The sequence below is a fragment of the Columba livia genome, chromosome 33 (assembly GCF_036013475.1).
Source record: "Columba livia isolate bColLiv1 breed racing homer chromosome 33, bColLiv1.pat.W.v2, whole genome shotgun sequence".
Taxonomy (NCBI): Eukaryota; Metazoa; Chordata; class Aves; order Columbiformes; family Columbidae; genus Columba; species Columba livia.
The window spans coordinates 4,919-22,283 of record NC_088634.1 but is presented as its reverse complement, the minus strand read 5'-3'; positions in this window follow the sequence as shown (position 1 = coordinate 22,283).

The following is a 17,365-nucleotide window of genomic DNA, read 5'->3' as shown; positions in this document are numbered from 1 at the left end:
GTGACACTGGTGGCTCCAGTGGAGGAGAAGGTTGTGGAGGATGGTCCTGAGGTGGTGGGGACATCTGTTGAGGTCAATTGGGTGGAGGTGACAGCAGTGGAGGTCTCTTGGCTGGTGGTGGGTGCTGTGGAGGTCCCTTGGGTGCTGGTGGGTGCTGTGGAGGTCACTTGGGTGCTGGTGGGTGCTGTGGAGGTCACTTGGGTGCTGGTGGGTGCTGTGGAGGTCAGTTGGGTGCTGGTGGGTGCTGTGGTGGCCACTTGGCTGGTGGTTGGTGCTGTGGAGGTCAGTTGGGTGCTGGTGGGTGCTGTTGACATTTCTTCTGTGGAAGTGGGGGATGTGGACATGGAGGTGTCCTCAGTGGAGGTCACAGTGGTGGAGGTGGATCCAGTGGAGGAGAAGATCGTGGACAAAGGTCCTGAGGTGGTGGGTGCTGTAGATGACAGTTGGGTGCTGGTGGGTTCTGTGGAGGTCCCTTGGGTGCTGGTGGGTTCTGTGGAGGTCAGTTGGGTGCTGGTGGGTTCTGTGGTGGTCACTTGGGTGCTGGTGGGTTCTGTGGAGGTCAGTTGGGTGCTGGTGGGTTCTGTGGAGGTCAGTTGGGTGCTGGTGGGTGCTGTGGAGGTCAGTTGGGTGCTGGTGGGTGCTGTGGAGGTCAGTTGGGTGCTGGTGGGTGCTGTGGAGGTCAGTTGGGTGCTGGTGGGTTCTGTGGAGGTCAGTTGGGTGCTGGTGGGTGCTGTGGAGGTCAGTTGGGTGCTGGTGGGTTCTGTGGAGGTCAGTTGGGTGCTGGTGGGTGCTGTGGAGGTCAGTTGGGTGCTGGTGGGTTCTGTGGAGGTCAGTTGGGTGCTGGTGGGTTCTGTGGAGGTCACTTGGGTGCTGGTGGGTGCTGTGGAGGTCAGTTGGGTGCTGGTGGGTGCTGTGGAGGTCAGTTGGGTGCTGGTGGGTGCTGTGGAGGTCAGTTGGGTGCTGGTGGGTTCTGTGGAGGTCACTTGGGTGCTGGTGGGTTCTGTGGAGGTCAGTTGGGTGCTGGTGGGTGCTGTGGAGGTCACTTGGGTGCTGGTGGGTTCTGTGGAGGTCACTTGGGTGCTGGTGGGTTCTGTGGAGGTCACTTGGGTGCTGGTGGGTTCTGTGGAGGTCAGTTGGGTGCTGGTGGGTTCTGTGGAGGTCAGTTGGGTGCTGGTGGGTTCTGTGGAGGTCCCTTGGGTGCTGGTGGGTTCTATGGAGGTCCCTTGGGTGCTGGTGGGTCCTGTGGAGGTCACTTGGGTGCTGGTGGGTTCTGTGGACGTCCCTTGGGTGCTGGTGGGTTCTGTGGAGGTCCCTTGGGTGCTGGTTGGTTCTATGGAGGTCCCTTGCGTGCTGGTGGGTTCTGTGGAGGTCAGTTGGGTGCTGGTGGGTTCTGTGGAGGTCACTTGGGTGCTGGTGGGTTCTGTGGAGGTCAGTTGGGTGCTGGTGGGTTCTGTGGAGGTCCCTTGGGTGCTGGTGGGTCCTGTGGAGGTCAGTTGGGTGCTGGTGGGTTCTGTGGAGGTCACTTGGGTGCTGGTGGGTGCTGTGGAGGTCAGTTGGGTGCTGGTTGGTTCTATGGAGGTCCCTTGCGTGCTGGTGGGTTCTGTGGAGGTCAGTTGGGTGCTGGTGGGTTCTGTGGAGGTCAGTTGGGTGCTGGTGGGTGCTGTGGAGGTCAGTTGGGTGCTGGTGGGTGCTGTGGAGGTCCCTTGGGTGCTGGTGGGCTCTGTGGAGGTCAGTTGGGTGCTGGTGGGTTCTGTGGAGGTCACTTGGGTGCTGGTGGGTTCTGTGGAGGTCAGTTGGGTGCTGGTGGGTTCTGTGGAGGTCAGTTGGGTGCTGGTGGGTGCTGTGGATGTCAGTTGGGTGCTGGTGGGTTCTGTGGAGCTCAGTTGGGTGCTGGTGGGTTCTATGGAGGTCAGTTGGGTGCTGGTGGGTTCTGTAGAGGTCAGTTGGGTGCTGGTGGGTTCTGTGGAGGTCAATTGGGTGCTGGTGGGTGCTGTTGATGTGTCTTCTGTGGAAGCGGGTGCTGTGGACACGGAGGTGACCTCAGTGGAGGTCACAGTGGTGGAGGTGTATCCAGTGGAGGAGAAGATCGTGGACAAAGGTCCTGAGGTGGTGGGTGCTGTAGATGACAGTTGGGTGCTGGTGGGTGCTGTGGAGGTCAGTTGGGTGCTGGTGGGTGCTGTGGAAGTCAGTTGGGTGCTGGTGGGTTCTGTGGAGGTCAGTTGGGTGCTGGTGGGTTCTGTGGAGGTCAGTTGGGTGCTGGTGGGTGCTGTGGAGGTCAGTTGGGTGCTGGTGGGTTCTGTGGAGGTCAGTTGGGTGCTGGTGGGTGCTGTGGAGGTCAGTTGGGTGCTGGTGGGTTCTGTGGAGGTCAGTTGGGTGCTGGTGGGTGCTGTGGAGGTCAGTTGGGTGCTGGTGGGTTCTGTGGAGGTCAGTTGGGTGCTGGTGGGTGCTGTGGAGGTCAGTTGGGTGCTGGTGGGTTCTGTGGAGGTCAGTTGGGTGCTGGTGGGTTCTGTGGAGGTCAGTTGGGTGCTGGTGGGTGCTGTGGAGGTCAGTTGGGTGCTGGTGGGTTCTGTGGAGGTCAGTTGGGTGCTGGTGGGTTCTGTGGAGGTCAGTTCGGTGCTGGTGGGTGCTGTGGAGGTCACTTGGGTGCTGGTGGGTGCTGTTGATGTGTCTTCTGTGGAAGTGGGGGATGTGGACACGGAGGTGACCTCAGTGGAGGTGACAGTGGTGGAGGTGGATCCAGTGGAGGAGAAGATCGTGGACAAAGGTCCTGAGGTGGTGGGTGCTGTAGATGACAATTGGGTGCTGGTGGGTCCTGTGGAGGTCAGTTGGGTGCTGGTGGGTTCTGTGGAGGTCAGTTGGGTGCTGGTGGGTTCTGTGGAGGTGAGTTGGGTGCTGGTGGGTGCTGTGGAGGTCAGTTGGGTGCTGGTGGGTTCTGTGGAGGTCACTTGGGTGCTGGTGGGTTCTGTGGAGGTCAGTTGGGTGCTGGTGGGTTCTGTGGAGGTCAGTTGGGTGCTGGTGGGTGCTGTGGAGGTCAGTTGGGTGCTGGTGGGTGCTGTGGAGGTCCCTTGGGTGCTGGTGGGTTCTGTGGAGGTCAGTTGGGTGCTGGTGGGTTCTGTGGAGGTCAGTTGGGTGCTGGTGGGTGCTGTTGATGTGTCTTCTGTGGAAGCGAGAGATGTGGACACGGAGGTGACCTCAGTGGAGGTGACAGTGGTGGAGGTGGATCCACTGGAGAAGATCGTGGAGGTGGTGGGTGCTGTAGATGACAATTGGGTGCTGGTGGGTTCTGTGGAGGTCAGTTGGGTGCTGGTGGGTGCTGTTGAGGTCTCTGCTGTGGCAGTGGTGGGTACAGACATGGCGGTGACTTCAGTGGAGAGGACACTGGTGTAGGTGACAGCAGTGGAGGTCACTTGGCTGGTGGTCAATGCTGTGGTCTCCTGGGTGCTGGTGGGTGCTGTGGAGGTCACTTGGGTGCTGGTGGATTCTGTGGAGGTCCCTTGGGTGCTGGTGGGTGCTGTGGAGGTCAGTTGGGTGCTGGTGGGTTCTGTGGAGGTCAGTTGGGTGCTGGTGGGTGCTGTGGAGGTCAGTTGGGTGCTGGTGGGTGCTGTGGAGGTCAGTTGGGTGCTGGTGGGTGCTGTGGAGGTACCTTGGGCGCTGGTGGGTGCTGTGGAGGTCAGTTGGGTGCTGGTGGGTTCTGTGGAGGTCAGTTGGGTGCTGGTGGGTGCTGTGGAGGTCAGTTGGGTGCTGGTGGATTCTGTGGAGGTCACTTGGGTGCTGGTGGGTGCTGTGGAGGTCCCTTGGGTGCTGGTGGGTTCTGTTGAGGTCAGTTGGGTGCTGGTGGGTTCTGTGGAGGTCCCTTGGGTGCTGGTGGGTGCTGTGGAGGTCCCTTGGGTGCTGGTGGGTGCTGTGGAGGTCAGTTGGGTGCTGGTGGTTTCTGTGGAGGTCACTTGGGTGCTGGTTGGTGCTGTGGAGGTCAGTTGGGTGCTCGTGGGTTCTGTGGAGGTCCCTTGGGTGCTGGTGGGTGCTGTGGAGGTCATTTCGGTGCTGGTGGATTCTATGGAGGTCAGTTGGGTGCTGGTGGGTTCTGTGGAGGTCATTTGGGTGCTGGTGGGTTCTGTTGAGGTCAGTTGGGTGCTGGTGGGTTCTGTGGAGGTCACTTGGGTGCTGGTGGGTTCTGTGGAGGTCAGTTGGGTGCTGGTGGGTTCTGTGGAGGTCACTTGGGTGCTGGTGGGTTCTGTGGAGGTCCCTTGGGTGCTGGTGGGTTCTGTGGAGGTCAGTTGGGTGCTGGTGGGTTCTGTGGAGGTCACTTGGGTGCTGGTGGGTTCTGTGGAGGTCCCTTGGGTGCTGGTGGGTCCTGTGGAGGTCCCTTGGGTGCTGGTGGGTTCTGTGGAGGTCAGTTGGGTGCTGGTGGGTTCTGTGGAGGTCACTTGGGTGCTGGTGGGTTCTGTGGAGGTCCCTTGGGTGCTGGTGGGTGCAGTGGAGGTCAGTTGGGTGCTGGTGGGTTCTGTGGAGGTCACTTGGGTGCTGGTGGGTGCTGTGGAGGTCACTTGGGTGCTGGTGGGTGCTGTGGAGGTCAGTTGGGTGCTGGTGGGTGCTGTGGAGGTCAGTTGGGTGCTGGTGGGTTCTGTGGAGGTCACTTGGGTGCTGGTGGGTTCTGTGGAGGTCCCTTGGGTGCTGGTGGGTGCTGTGGAGGTCATTTGGGTGCTGGTGGGTTCTGTGGAGGTCCCTTGGGTGCTGGTGGGTGCTGTGGAGGTCAGTTGGGTGCTGGTGGGTTCTGTGGAGGTCACTTGGGTGCTGGTGGGTTCTGTGGAGGTCCCTTGGGTGCTGGTGGGTGCAGTGGAGGTCAGTTGGGTGCTGGTGGGTTCTGTGGAGGTCACTTGGGTGCTGGTGGGTGCTGTGGAGGTCATTTGGGTGCTGGTGGGTTCTGTGGAGGTCAGTTGGGTGCTGGTGGGTTCTGTGGAGGTCCCTTGGGTGCTGGTGGGTTCTGTGGAGGTCCCTTGGGTGCTGGTGGGTGCTGTGGAGGTCAGTTGGGTGCTGGTGGGTTCTGTGGAGGTCACTTGGGTGCTGGTGGGTTCTGTGGAGGTCCCTTGGGTGCTGGTGGGTGCTGTGGAGGTCATTTGGGTGCTGGTGGGTTCTGTGGAGGTCCCTTGGGTGCTGGTGGGTGCTGTGGAGGTCAGTTGGGTGCTGGTGGGTTCTGTGGAGGTCACTTGGGTGCTGGTGGGTTCTGTGGAGGTCCCTTGGGTGCTGGTGGGTGCTGTGGAGGTCAGTTGGGTGCTGGTGGGTTCTGTGGAGGTCACTTGGGTGCTGGTGGGTGCTGTGGAGGTCAGTTGGGTGCTGGTGGGTTCTGTGGAGGTCAGTTGGGTGCTGGTGGGTTCTGTGGAGGTCCCTTGGGTGCTGGTGGGTTCTGTGGAGGTCCCTTGGGTGCTGGTGGGTTCTGCGGAGGTCAGTTGGGTGCTGGTGGGTTCTATAGAGGTCAGTTGGGTGCTGGTGGGTTCTGTGGGGGTCAGTTGGGTGCTGGTGGGTTCTGTGGAGGTCATTTGGGTGCTGGTGGGTTCTGTAGAGGTCAGTTGGGTGCTGGTGGGTGCTGTGGAGGTCAGTTGGGTGCTGGTGGGTCCTTTGGAGGTCACTTGGGTGCTGGTGGGTTCTGTAGAGGTCAGTTGGGTGCTGGTGGGTTCTGTGGAGGTCAGTTGCGTGCTGGTGGGTGCTGTGGAGGTCCCTTGGGTGCTGGTGGGTTCTGTGGAGGTCCCTTGGGTGCTGGTGGGTGCTGTGGTGGTCAGTTGGGTGCTGATGGGTGCTGTGGAGGTCAGTTGGGTGCTGGTTGGTTCTCTGGAGGTCCCTTGGGAGCTCGTGGGTCCTGTGGAGGTCACTTGGGTGCTGGTGGGTTCTGTGGAGGTCAGTTGGGTGCTGGTGGGTCCTGTGGAGGTCAGTTGGGTGCTGATGGGTGCTGTGGAGGTCACTTGGGTGCTGGTGGGTTCTGTGGAGGTCAGTTGGGTGCTGGTGGGTGCTGTGGTGGTCAGTTGGGTGCTGATGGGTGCTGTGGAGGTCAGTTGGGTGCTGATGGGTGCTGTGGAGGTCAGTTGGGTGCTGGTGGGTTCTGTGGAGGTCAGTTGGGTGCTGGTGGGTTCTGTGGAGGTCAGTTGGGTGCTGGTTGGTTCTATGGAGGTCGCTTGGGTGCTGGTGGGTTCTGTGGAGGTCAGTTGGGTGCTGGTGGGTTCTGTGGAGGTCAGTTGGGTGCTTGTGGGTTCTGTGGAGGTCCCTTGGGTGCCGGTGGGTTCTGTGGAGGTCAGTTGGGTGCTGGTGGGTTCTGTCGTAGTCACTTGGGTGCTGGTGGGTGCTGTGGAGGTCCCTTGGGTGCTGGTGGGTCCTGTGGAGGTCAGTTGGGTGCTGGTGGGTGCTGTGGAGGTCACTTGGGTGCTGGTGGATTCTGTGGAGGTCAGTTGGGTGCTGGTGGGTCCTGTGGAGGTCACTTGGGTGCTGGTGGGTGCTGTGGAGGTCCCTTGGGTGCTGGTGGGTGCTGTGGAGGTCACTTGGGTGCTGGTGGGTTCTGTGGAGGTCAGTTGGGTGCTGGTGGGTTCTGTGGAGGTCAGTTGGGTGCTGGTGGGTTCTGTGGAGGTCACTTGGGTGCTGGTGGGTTCTGTGGAGGTCACTTGGGTGCTGGTGGGTCCTGTGGAGGTCAGTTGGGTGCTGGTGGGTTCTGTGGAGGTCAGTTGGGTGCTGGTGGGTTCTGTGGAGGTCAGTTGGGTGCTGGTGGGTTCTGTGGAGGTCCCTTGGGTGCTGGTGGGTTCTGTGGAGGTCACTTGGGTGCTGGTGGGTTCTGTGGAGGTCAGTTGGGTGCTTGTGGGTCCTGTGGAGGTCACTTGGGTGCTGGTGGGTTCTGTGGAGGTCACTTGGGTGCTGGTGGGTTCTGTGGAGGTCAGTTGGGTGCTGGTGGGTTCTGTGGAGGTCAGTTGGGTGCTGGTGGGTCCTGTGGAGGTCAGTTGGGTGCTGGTTGGTTCTATGGAGGTCCCTTGTGTGCTGGTGGGTCCTGTGGAGGTCAGTTGGGTGCTGGTGGGTTCTGTGGAGGTCAGTTGGGTGCTGGTGGGTGCTGTGGAGGTCAGTTGGGTGCTGGTGGGTTCTGTGGAGGTCCCTTGGGTGCTGGTGGGTTCTGTGGAGGTCATTTGGGTGCTGGTGGGTTCTGTGGAGGTCATTTGGGTGCTGGTGGGTTCTGTGGAGGTCAGTTGGGTGCTGGTGGGTTCTGTGGAGGTCCCTTGGGTGCTGGTGGGTTCTGTGGAGGTCAGTTGGGTGCTGGTGGGTGCTGTGGAGGTCAGTTGGGTGCTGGTGGGTGCTGTGGAGGTCAGTTGGGTGCTGGTCGGTTCTGTGGAGGTCCCTTGGGTGCTGGTGGGTTCTGTGGAGGTCAGTTGGGTGCTGGTGGGTGCTGTGGAGGTCAGTTGGGTGCTGGTGGGTTCTGTGGAGGTCCCTTGGGTGCTGGTGGGTTCTGTGGAGGTCCCTTGGGTGCTGGTGGGTGCTGTGGAGGTCAGTTGGCTGCTGGTGGGTTCTGTGGAGGTCAGTTGGGTGCTGGTGGGTTCAGTGGAGGTCCCTTGGGTGCTGGTGGGTTCTGTGGAGGTCACTTGGGTGCTGGTGGGTTCTGTGGAGGTCAGTTGGGTGCTGGTCGGTTCTGTGGAGGTCACTTGGGTGCTGGTGTGTTCTGTGGAGGTCAGTTGGGTGCTGGTGGGTGCTGTGGAGGTCAGTTGGGTGCTGGTGGGTGCTGTGGTGGTCAGTTGGGTGCTGATGGGTGCTGTGGAGGTCACTTGGGTGCTGGTTGGTTCTATGGAGGTCCCTTGGGTGCTCGTGGGTCCTGTGGAGGTCACTTGGGTGCTGGTGGGTTCTGTGGAGGTCAGTTGGGTGCTGGTGGGTCCTGTGGAGGTCACTTGGGTGCTGGTGGGTGCTGTGGAGGTCAGTTGGGTGCTGGTGGGTTCTGTGGAGGTCAGTTGGGTGCTGGTTGGTTCTGTGGAGGTCACTTGGGTGCTGATGGGTGCTGTGGAGGTCAGTTGGGTGCTGGTGGGTCCTGTGGAGGTCACTTGGGTGCTGGTGGGTTCTGTGGAGGTCACTTGGGTGCTGGTGGGTTCAGTGGAGGTCCCTTGTGTGCTGGTGGGTGCTGTGGAGGTCCCTTGGGTGCTGGTGGGTTCTGTGGAGGTCCCTTGGGTGCTGGTGGGTGCTGTGGAGGTCAGTTGGGTGCTGGTGGGTTCTGTGGAGGTCATTTCGGTGCTGGTGGGTTCTGTGGAGGTCAGTTGGGTGCTGGTGGGTTCAGTGGAGGTCCCTTGGGTGCTGGTGGGTTCTGTGGAGGTCAGTTGGGTGCTGGTGGGTGCTGTGGAGGTCAGTTGGGTGCTGGTGGGTTCTGTGGAGGTCACTTGGGTGCTCATGGGTTCTGTGGAGGTCACTTGGGTGCTGGTGGGTTCTGTGGAGGTCAGTTGGGTGCTGGTGGGTGCTGTGGAGGTCCCTTGGGTGCTGGTGGGTGCTGTGGAGGTCATTTCGGTGCTGGTGGGTTCTGTGGAGGTCAGTTGGGTGCTGGTGGGTTCAGTGGAGGTCCCTTGGGTGCTGGTGGGTTCTGTGGAGGTCAGTTGGGTGCTGGTGGGTGCTGTGGAGGTCACTTGGGTGCTGGTGGGTGCTGTGGAGGTCACTTGGGTGCTCATGGGTTCTGTGGAGGTCACTTGGGTGCTGGTGGGTTCTGTGGAGGTCAGTTGGTTGCTGGTGGGTGCTGTGGAGGTCCCTTGGGTGCTGGTGGGTTCTGTGGAGGTCACTTGGGTGCTGGTGGGTGCTGTGGAGGTCAGTTGGGTGCTGGTGGGTTCTGTGGAGGTCCCTTGGGTGCTGGTGGGTTCTGTGGAGGTCCCTTGGGTGCTGGTGGGTTCTGTGGAGGTCAGTTGGGTGCTGGTGGGTGCTGTGGAGGTCAGTTGGGTGCTGGTGGGTCCTGTGGAGATCAGTTGGGTGCTGGTGGGTGCTGTGGAGGTCAATTGGGTGCTGGTGGGTTCTGTGGAGGTCCCTTGGGTGCTGGTGGGTGCTGTGGAGGTCAGTTGGGTGCTGGTGGGTTCTGTGGAGCTCCCTTGGGTGCTGGTGGGTTCTGTGGAGGTCAGTTGGGTGCTGGTGGGTTCTGTGGAGGTCACTTGGGTGCTGGTGGGTGCTGTGGAGGTCAGTTGGGTGCTGGTGGGTTCTGTGGAGGTCACTTGGGTGCTGGTGGGTTCTGTGGAGGTCAGTTGGGTGCTGGTGGGTTCTGTGGAGGTCAGTTGGGTGCTGGTGGGTTCTGTGGAGGTCAGTTGGGTGCTGGTGGGTGCTGTGGAGGTCCCTTGGGTGCTGGTGGGTTCTGTGGAGGTCACTTGGGTGCTGGTGGGTGCTGTGGAGGTCAGTTGGGTGCTGGTGGGTTCTGTGGAGGTCATTTGGGTGCTGGTGGGTTCTGTGGAGGTCACTTGGGTGCTGGTGGGTGCTGTGGAGGTCCCTTGGGTGCTGGTGGGTGCTGTGGAGGTCCCTTGGGTGCTGGTGGGTTCTGTGGAGGTCACTTGGGTGCTGGTGGGTTCCGTGGAGGTCAGTTGGGTGCTGGTGGGTTCTGTGGAGGTCAGTTGGGTGCTGGTGGGTTCTGTGGAGGTCCCTTGGGTGCTGGTGGGTTCTGTGGAGGTCAGTTGGGTGCTGGTGGGTGCTGTGGAGGACAGTTGGGTGCTGGTGGGTTCTGTGGAGGTCAGTTGGGTGCTGGTGGGTTCTGTGGAGGTCCCTTGGGTGCTGGTGGGTGCTGTGGAGGTCCCTTGGGTGCTGGTGGGCGCTGTGGAGGTCTCCTCTGTGACAGTGGTGGGTACCAACGTGGATGTGACCTCAGTGGAGGTGACAGTGGTGGCTCCAGTGGAGGAGAAGGTTGTGGAGAAAGGTCCTGAGGTGGTGGGGACATCTGTTGAGGTCAATTGGGTGGAGGTGACAGCAGTGGAGGTCTCTTGGCTGGTGGTGGGTGCTGTGGAGGTCAGTTGGGTGCTGGTGGGTGCTGTTGATGTGTCTTCTGTGGAAGTGGGGGATGTGGACACGGAGGTGACCTCAGTGGAGGTGACAGAGGTGGAGGTGGATCCAGTGGAGGAGAAGATCGTGGACAAAGGTCCTGAGGTGGTGGGTGGTGTAGATGACAGTTGGGTGCTGGTGGGTTCTGTGGAGGTCAGTTGGGTGCTGGTGGGTGCTGTGGAGGTCCCTTGGGTGCTGGTGGGTTCTGTGGAGGTCCCTTGGGTGCTGGTGGATTCTGTGGAGGTCATTTGGGTGCTGGTGGGTTCTGTAGAGGTCAGTTGGGTGCTGGTGGGTTCTGTGGAGGTCAGTTGGGTGCTGGTCGGTTCTGTGGAGGTCAGTTGGGTGCTGGTGGGTTCTGTGGAGGTCAGTTGGGTGCTGGTGGGTTCTGTGGAGGTCCCTTGGGTGCTGGTGGGTTCTGTGGAGGTCAGTTGGGTGCTGGTGGGTTCTGTGGAGGTCAGTTGGGTGCTGGTGGGTTCTGTGGAGGTCAGTTGGGTGCTGGTGGGTTCTGTGGAGGTCAGTTGGGTGCTGGTGGGTTCTGTGGAGGTCAGTTGGGTGCTGGTGGGTTCTGTGGAGGTCAGTTGGGTGCTGGTGGGTGCTGTGGAGGTCAGTTGGGTGCTGGTGGGTTCTGTGGAGGTCAGTTGGGTGCTGGTCGGTTCTGTGGAGGTCAGTTGGGTGCTGGTGGGTTCTGTGGAGGTCAGTTGGGTGCTGGTGGGTTCTGTGGAGGTCCCTTGGGTGCTGGTGGGTTCTGTGGAGGTCAGTTGGGTGCTGGTGGGTTCTGTGGAGGTCAGTTGGGTGCTGGTGGGTTCTGTGGAGGTCAGTTGGGTGCTGGTGGGTTCTGTGGAGGTCAGTTGGGTGCTGGTGGGTGCTGTGGATGTCCCTTGGGTGCTGGTGGGTTCTGTGGAGGTCACTTGGGTGCTGGTGGGTTCCGTGGAGGTCAGTTGGGTGCTGGTGGGTGCTGTGGAGGTCAGTTGGGTGCTGGTGGGTTCTGTGGAGGTCAGTTGGGTGCTGGTGGGTTCTGTGGAGGTCACTTGGGTGCTGGTGGGTTCTGTGGAGGTCAGTTGGGTGGTGGTGGGTTCTCTGGAGGTCAGTTGGGTGCTGGTGGGTTCTGTCGAGGTCACTTGGGTGCTGGTGGGTTCTGTGGAGGTCCCTTGTGTGCTGGTGGGTTCTGTGGAGGTCAGTTGGGTGCTGGTGGGTTCTGTGGAGGTCAGTTGGGTGCTGGTGGGTGCTGTGGAGGTCAGTTGGGTGCTGGTGGGTTCTGTGGAGGTCAGTTGGGTGCTGGTGGGTTCTGTGGAGGTCCCTTGTGTGCTGGTGGGTGCTGTGGAGGTCCCTTGGGTGCTGGTGGGTGCTGTGGAGGTCAGTTGGGTGCTTGTGGGTTCTGTGGAGGTCACTTGGGTGCTGGTGGGTTCTGTGGAGGTCCCTTGTGTGCTGGTGGGTGCTGTGGAGGTCCCTTGGGTGCTGGTGGGTGCTGTGGAGGTCAGTTGGGTGCTGGTGGGTGCTGTGGAGGTCAGTTGGGTGCTGGTGGGTCCTGTGGAGGTCCCTTGGGTGCTGGTGGGTGCTATGGAGGTCACTTGGGTGCTGGTGGGTGCTCTTGATGTGTCTTCTGTGGAAGTGGGTGATGTGGACACGGAGGTGACCTCGGTGGAGGTGACAGAAGAAGCGGTGGCTGCAGTGGTGACGGAGTCACTGGTGGAGTCTCCTGAAGACGCCTCCATTGCTGTGGGTGTCACCGTTATGGTGGTGACCACAGTGGACGTGTCCCCAATGGTGGAGGAGACCACGGTGGAGATGAAGTCACTCGTGGTGGGTCCAATGGTGGAGAACTGAGTGGACGAGTGTCCTCGTGTCCCGGTGTTCTCCATGGAGGTGACACTGGTGGTGGTGACACCGGTGGACAATTGAGTGGAGGAGAGTCCTGGTGTCCTGGTGTTCTCCATGGAGGTGACACTGGTGGTGGCTCCAATGCTGGAGAACTGAGTGGAGGAGAGTCCTGGTGTCCCGGTGTTCTCCATGGAGGTGACACTGGTGGTGACACCGGTGGACAATTGAGTGGAGGATTGTCCTGATGTCCTGGTGTTCCCCATGGAGGTGACACTGGTGGTGGCTCCAATGCTGGAGAACTGAGTGGACGAGTGTCCTGGTGTCCCGGTGTTCTCCATGGAGGTGACACTGGTGGTGCCTCCAATGGTGGACAATTGAGTGGACGAGTGTCCTGGTGTCCCGGTGTTCTCCATGGAGGTGCCACCAGTGGTGGTGACACTGGTGACGCTGGTTACTGCTGTGTTCTGTGTCACCCCCAGCTCACCTGCCACCATCCAGACGAGGACGGCCGCCATCCACCCCCGTTTCCTCCTCACCATGGCGGTGTCCGTGTGTCTGTCCCCGTCCGTGTCGTCTGTCCCCGGTGTCCCACAGCCCAATGACACTGTTGACTGTGGGTGGGTGGATAAATAGGATGGGTGAGGGGGTTGGCTTGGACTTTGTCCCAAGCATTGCGGTTGTTTGTGACCGTTACAGGCGGAGGGGCGGGTGCCGGTGACACCTGTGGTGACACGCACACCGGAGAATGTCACCGCGTTGTCACCGCGCCCAGTGGCACTTCCTCCACGCCGGGGTCACCCGGTGGGGACGGGGCTGGAGCACGTTGGGTTGTAAATGGGTGGTGGCACCTTAGGGTGGTGGGCGACGGGGGGCTTGGTGGGGACATGGGGTGGGGACATGGGGGTGTCACTGGGTTTGGTGGGGATGGGGACATGGGGGTGTCATTGGGTTTGGTGGGGACATGGGGGTGTCCTGGTTGATGGTGGGGACATGGGGTGGGGACATGGGGGTGTCATTGGGTTTGGTGGGGACATGGGGGTGTCCTGGTTTATGGTGGGGACATGGGGATGGGGACATGGGGGTGTCCTGGTTGATCACTGGGGATGTGGGGATGGGGACATGGGGACATGGGGGTGTCATTGGACTTGATGGGGTCAAGGGGGTGTCCTGGTTGATGGTGGGGACATGGGGGTGTCACTGGGTTTGGTGGGGACGTGGGGATGGGGACATGGGGGTGTCCTGGTTGATGATGGGGACACAGGGATGGGGACATGGGGACATGTGGGTGTCACTGGGTTTGGTGGGGATGGGGACATGGGGGTGTCATTGGGTCTGGTGGGGACATGGGGACATGGGGGTTGATGGTGGGGACATGGGGATGGGGACATGGGGGTGTCACTGGGTTTGTTGGGGACATGGGGACATGGGGGTGTCCTGGTTGATCACTGGGGATGTGGGGATGGGGACATGGGGACATGGGGGTGTCACTGGGTTTGGTGGGGACATGGGATGGGGACATGGGGGTGTCCTGGTTGATGATGGGGACATGGGGATGGGGACATGGGGACATGGGGATGGGGACATGGGGGTGTCACTGGGTTTGGTGGGGACATGGGGGTGTCATAGGGCTTGGTAGGGATGGGGACATGGGGACATGGGGGTGTCACTGGGTTTGGTGGGGACGGGGACATGGGGGTGTCATTGGGTTTGGTGGGGACATGGGGGTGTCCTGGTTGATGGTGGGGACATGGGGATGGGGACATGGGGGTGTCATTGGGTTTGGTGGGGACATGGGGATGGGGACATGGGGGTGTCCTGGTTGATCACTGGGGATGTGGCGATGGAGACATGGGGACATGGGGGTGTCACTGGGTTTGGTGGGGACATGGGGATGGGGACATGGGGGTGTCACTGGGTTTGGTGGGGACATGGGGGTGTCATAGGGCTTGGTAGGGATGGGGACATGGGGACATGGGGGTGTCCTGGTTGATGGTGGGGACATGGGGATGGGGACATGGGGACATGGGGGTGTCACTGGGTTTGGTGGGGACATGGGGGTGTCATAGGGCTTGGTAGGGATGGGGACATGGGGGTGTCCTGGTTGATGGTGGGGACATGGGGTGGGGACATGGGGGTATCCTGGTTGATGATGGGGACATGGGGATGGGGACATGGGGACATGGGGGTGTCCTGGTTGATGATGGGGACATGGGGATGGGGACATGGGGACATGGGGGTGTCCTGGTTGATGATGGGGACATGGGGATGGGGACATGGGGACATGGGGTTGTCCTGGTTGATGATGGGGACATGGGGATGGGGACATGGGGACATGGGGGTGTCCTGGTTGATGATGGGGACATGGGGATGGGGACATGGGGACATGGGGGTGTCCTGGTTGATGATGGGGACATGGGGATGGGGACATGGGGACATGGGGATGGGGACATGGGGGTGTCACTGGGTTTGGTGGGGACATGGGGTGGGGACATGGGGGTGTCATAGGGCTTGGTAGGGATGGGGACATGGGGACATGGGGGTGTCCTGGTTGATGGTGGGGACATGGGGTGGGGACATGGGGACATGGGGGTGTCACTGGGTTTGGTGGGGACATGGGGGTGTCCTGGTTGATGATGGGGACATGGGGATGGGGACAAGGGGGTGTCCTGGTTGATGGTGGGGACATGGGGACATGGGGGTGTCACTGGGTTTGGTGGGGACATGAGGATGGGGACATGGGGGTGTCCTGGTTGATCACTGGGGACGTGGGGATGGGGACATGGGGACATGGGGGTGTCACTGGGTTTGGTGGGGACATGGGGTGGGGACATGGGGGTGTCACTGGGTTTGGTGGGGACATGGGGGTGTCATAGGGCTTGGTGGGGATGGGGACATGGGGACATGGGGGTGTCCTGGTTGATGGTGGGGACAATGGGGACATGGGGGTGTCACTGGACTTGATGGGGACACAGGGGTGTCACAGGTTTGGTGGGACATGGGGACATGGGGATGGGGACAAGGGGGTGTCCTGGTTGATGGTGGGGACATGGGGGTGTCCTGGTTGATGGTGGGGACAATGGGGACATGGGGACATGGGGGTGTCACTGGGTTTGGTGGGACATGGGGACATGGGGGTGTCACAGGTTTGGTGGCACATGGGGACATGGGGGTGTCACAGGTTTGGTGGGACATGGGGACGGGTCTGTCCTGGTGCTGGGTGGCCTTGGCAGGACAAGGGGGTGCAGGGACAGATTTGGGCCCCCCAGCATCTCCCAGTTTGTCCCAGTATCATCCCAGTGTCCTCCAATGTCCCCCAATGTCCCCCAGTGTCCCCAATGTCCCCATTGTCCCCATTGTCCCCAATGTCTCCCATTGTCCCCATTGTCCCCAGTGTCCCCCATTGTCCCCAATGTCTCCCATTGTCCCCATTGTCCCCATTGTCCCCATTGTCCCCATTGTCCCCAGTGTCCCCCAATGTCCCCCATTGTCCCCAATGTCCCCCATTGTCCCCATTGTCCCCAATGTCTCCCAGTGTCCCCATTGTCCCCATTGTCCCCCAGTGTCCCCCATTGTCCCCAATGTCCCCCAGTGTCCCCAATGTCCCCATTGTCCCCAATGTCCCCCATTGTCCCCAGTGTCCCCCATTGTCCCCATTGTCCCCATTGTCCCCAATGTCCCCCATTGTCCCCAATGTCTACCAGTGTCCCCAATGTCCCCCAGTGTCCCCATTGTCCCCAGTGTCCCCAATGTCCCCCAGTATCCCCCAATGTCCCCATTGTCCCCAGTGTCCCCCAGTGTCCCCCATTGTCCCCAATGTCCCCCAGTGTCCCCAATGTCCCCATTGTCCCCAGTGTCCCCCAGTGTCCCCCATTGTCCCCAGTGTCCCCCATTGTCCCCATTGTCCCCATTGTCCCCATTGTCCCCATTGTCCCCAATGTCTTCCAGTGTCCCCAATGTCCCCCAGTGTCCCCAATGTCTCCCATTGTCCCCAATGTCCCCCATTGTCCCCATTGTCCCCAATGTCCCCCAATGTCCCCCAGTGTCCCCAATGTCCCCCAGTGTCCCCATTGTCCCCAATGTCCCCCAGTGTCCCCCATTGTCCCCATTGTCCCCATTGTCCCCTTTGTCCCCAATGTCCCCAATGTCCCCCAGTGTCCCCCATTGTCCCCATTGTCCCCATTGTCCCCTTTGTCCCCAATGTCCCCAATGTCCCCCAGTGTCCCCATTGTCCCCAATGTCCCCCATTGTCCCCAGTGTCCCCATTGTCCCCATTGTCCCCAATGTCCCCATTGTCCCCATTGTCCCCATTGTCCCCAATGTCCCCCAATGTCCCCCAGTGTCCCCAATGTCTCCCATTGTCCCCATTGTCCCCAGTGTCCCCCATTGTCCCCAATGTCCCCCAATGTCCCCATTGTCCCCATTGTCCCCATTGTCCCCAATGTCCCCCAGTGTCCCCCATTGTCCCCATTGTCCCCAATGTCCCCATTGTCCCCAGTGTTCCCCATGTCCCCAATGTCCCCCAGTGTCCCCATTGTCCCCAATGTCTCCCAGTGTCCCCATTGTCCCCAGTGTCCCCCATTGTCCCCATTGTCCCCAATGTCCCCCAATGTCCCCCAGTGTCCCCAATGTCTCCCATTGTCCCCAATGTCCCCCATTGTCCCCATTGTCCCCAATGTCCCCCAATGTCCCCCAGTGTCCCCAATGTCCCCCAGTGTCCCCATTGTCCCCAATGTCCCCCAGTGTCCCCCATTGTCCCCATTGTCTCCATTGTCCCCTTTGTCCCCAATGTCCCCATTGTCCCCAATGTTTCCCATTGTCCCCAGTGTCCCCCATTGTCCCCAATGTCTCCCAGTGTCCCCAATGTCTCCCATTGTCCCCATTGTCCCCAGTGTCCCCATTGTCTCCAATGTCTCCCATTGTCCCCATTGTCCCCAATGTCCCCCAGTGTCCCCAATGTCCCCATTGTCCCCAATGTCTCCCAGTGTCCCCCATTGTCCCCCAGTGTCCCCCATTGTCCCCAATGTCCCCATTGTCCCCATTGTCCCCTTTGTCCCCAATGTCCCCATTGTCCCCAATGTCTCCCATTGTCCCCAGTGTCCCCCATTGTCCCCAATGTCTCCCATTGTCCCCAATGTCTCCCAGTGTCCCCAGTGTCCCCCATTGTCCCCAGTGTCCCCCACTGTCCCCAATGTCCCCCAGTGTCCCCCTGTCCCAGCCCTCGTCACCAAAACAAACAGCACCCGGACGCCTGGGTTCCCTGGGGGGGGGAGGGGAGGGGATGGGCGGGGCCGAGCGACCTTTGCCCGGGGGATGACGTGGGTGCTGTGGCACCCATGGGTGGGGACGGGGACCTGGGGACAAGCACGCGATGGGGGGTCCCAGTGCGCACGTGTGTGTGATATAGGGGTCCTGGGACGTATATGGGTGATATAGGGGTCCTGGGACATATATGTGTGTGATATAGGGGTCCTGGGATACATATAAGTGTGATATAGGGGTCCTGGGACATATATGGGTGATATAGGGGTCCTGAGACATGTGT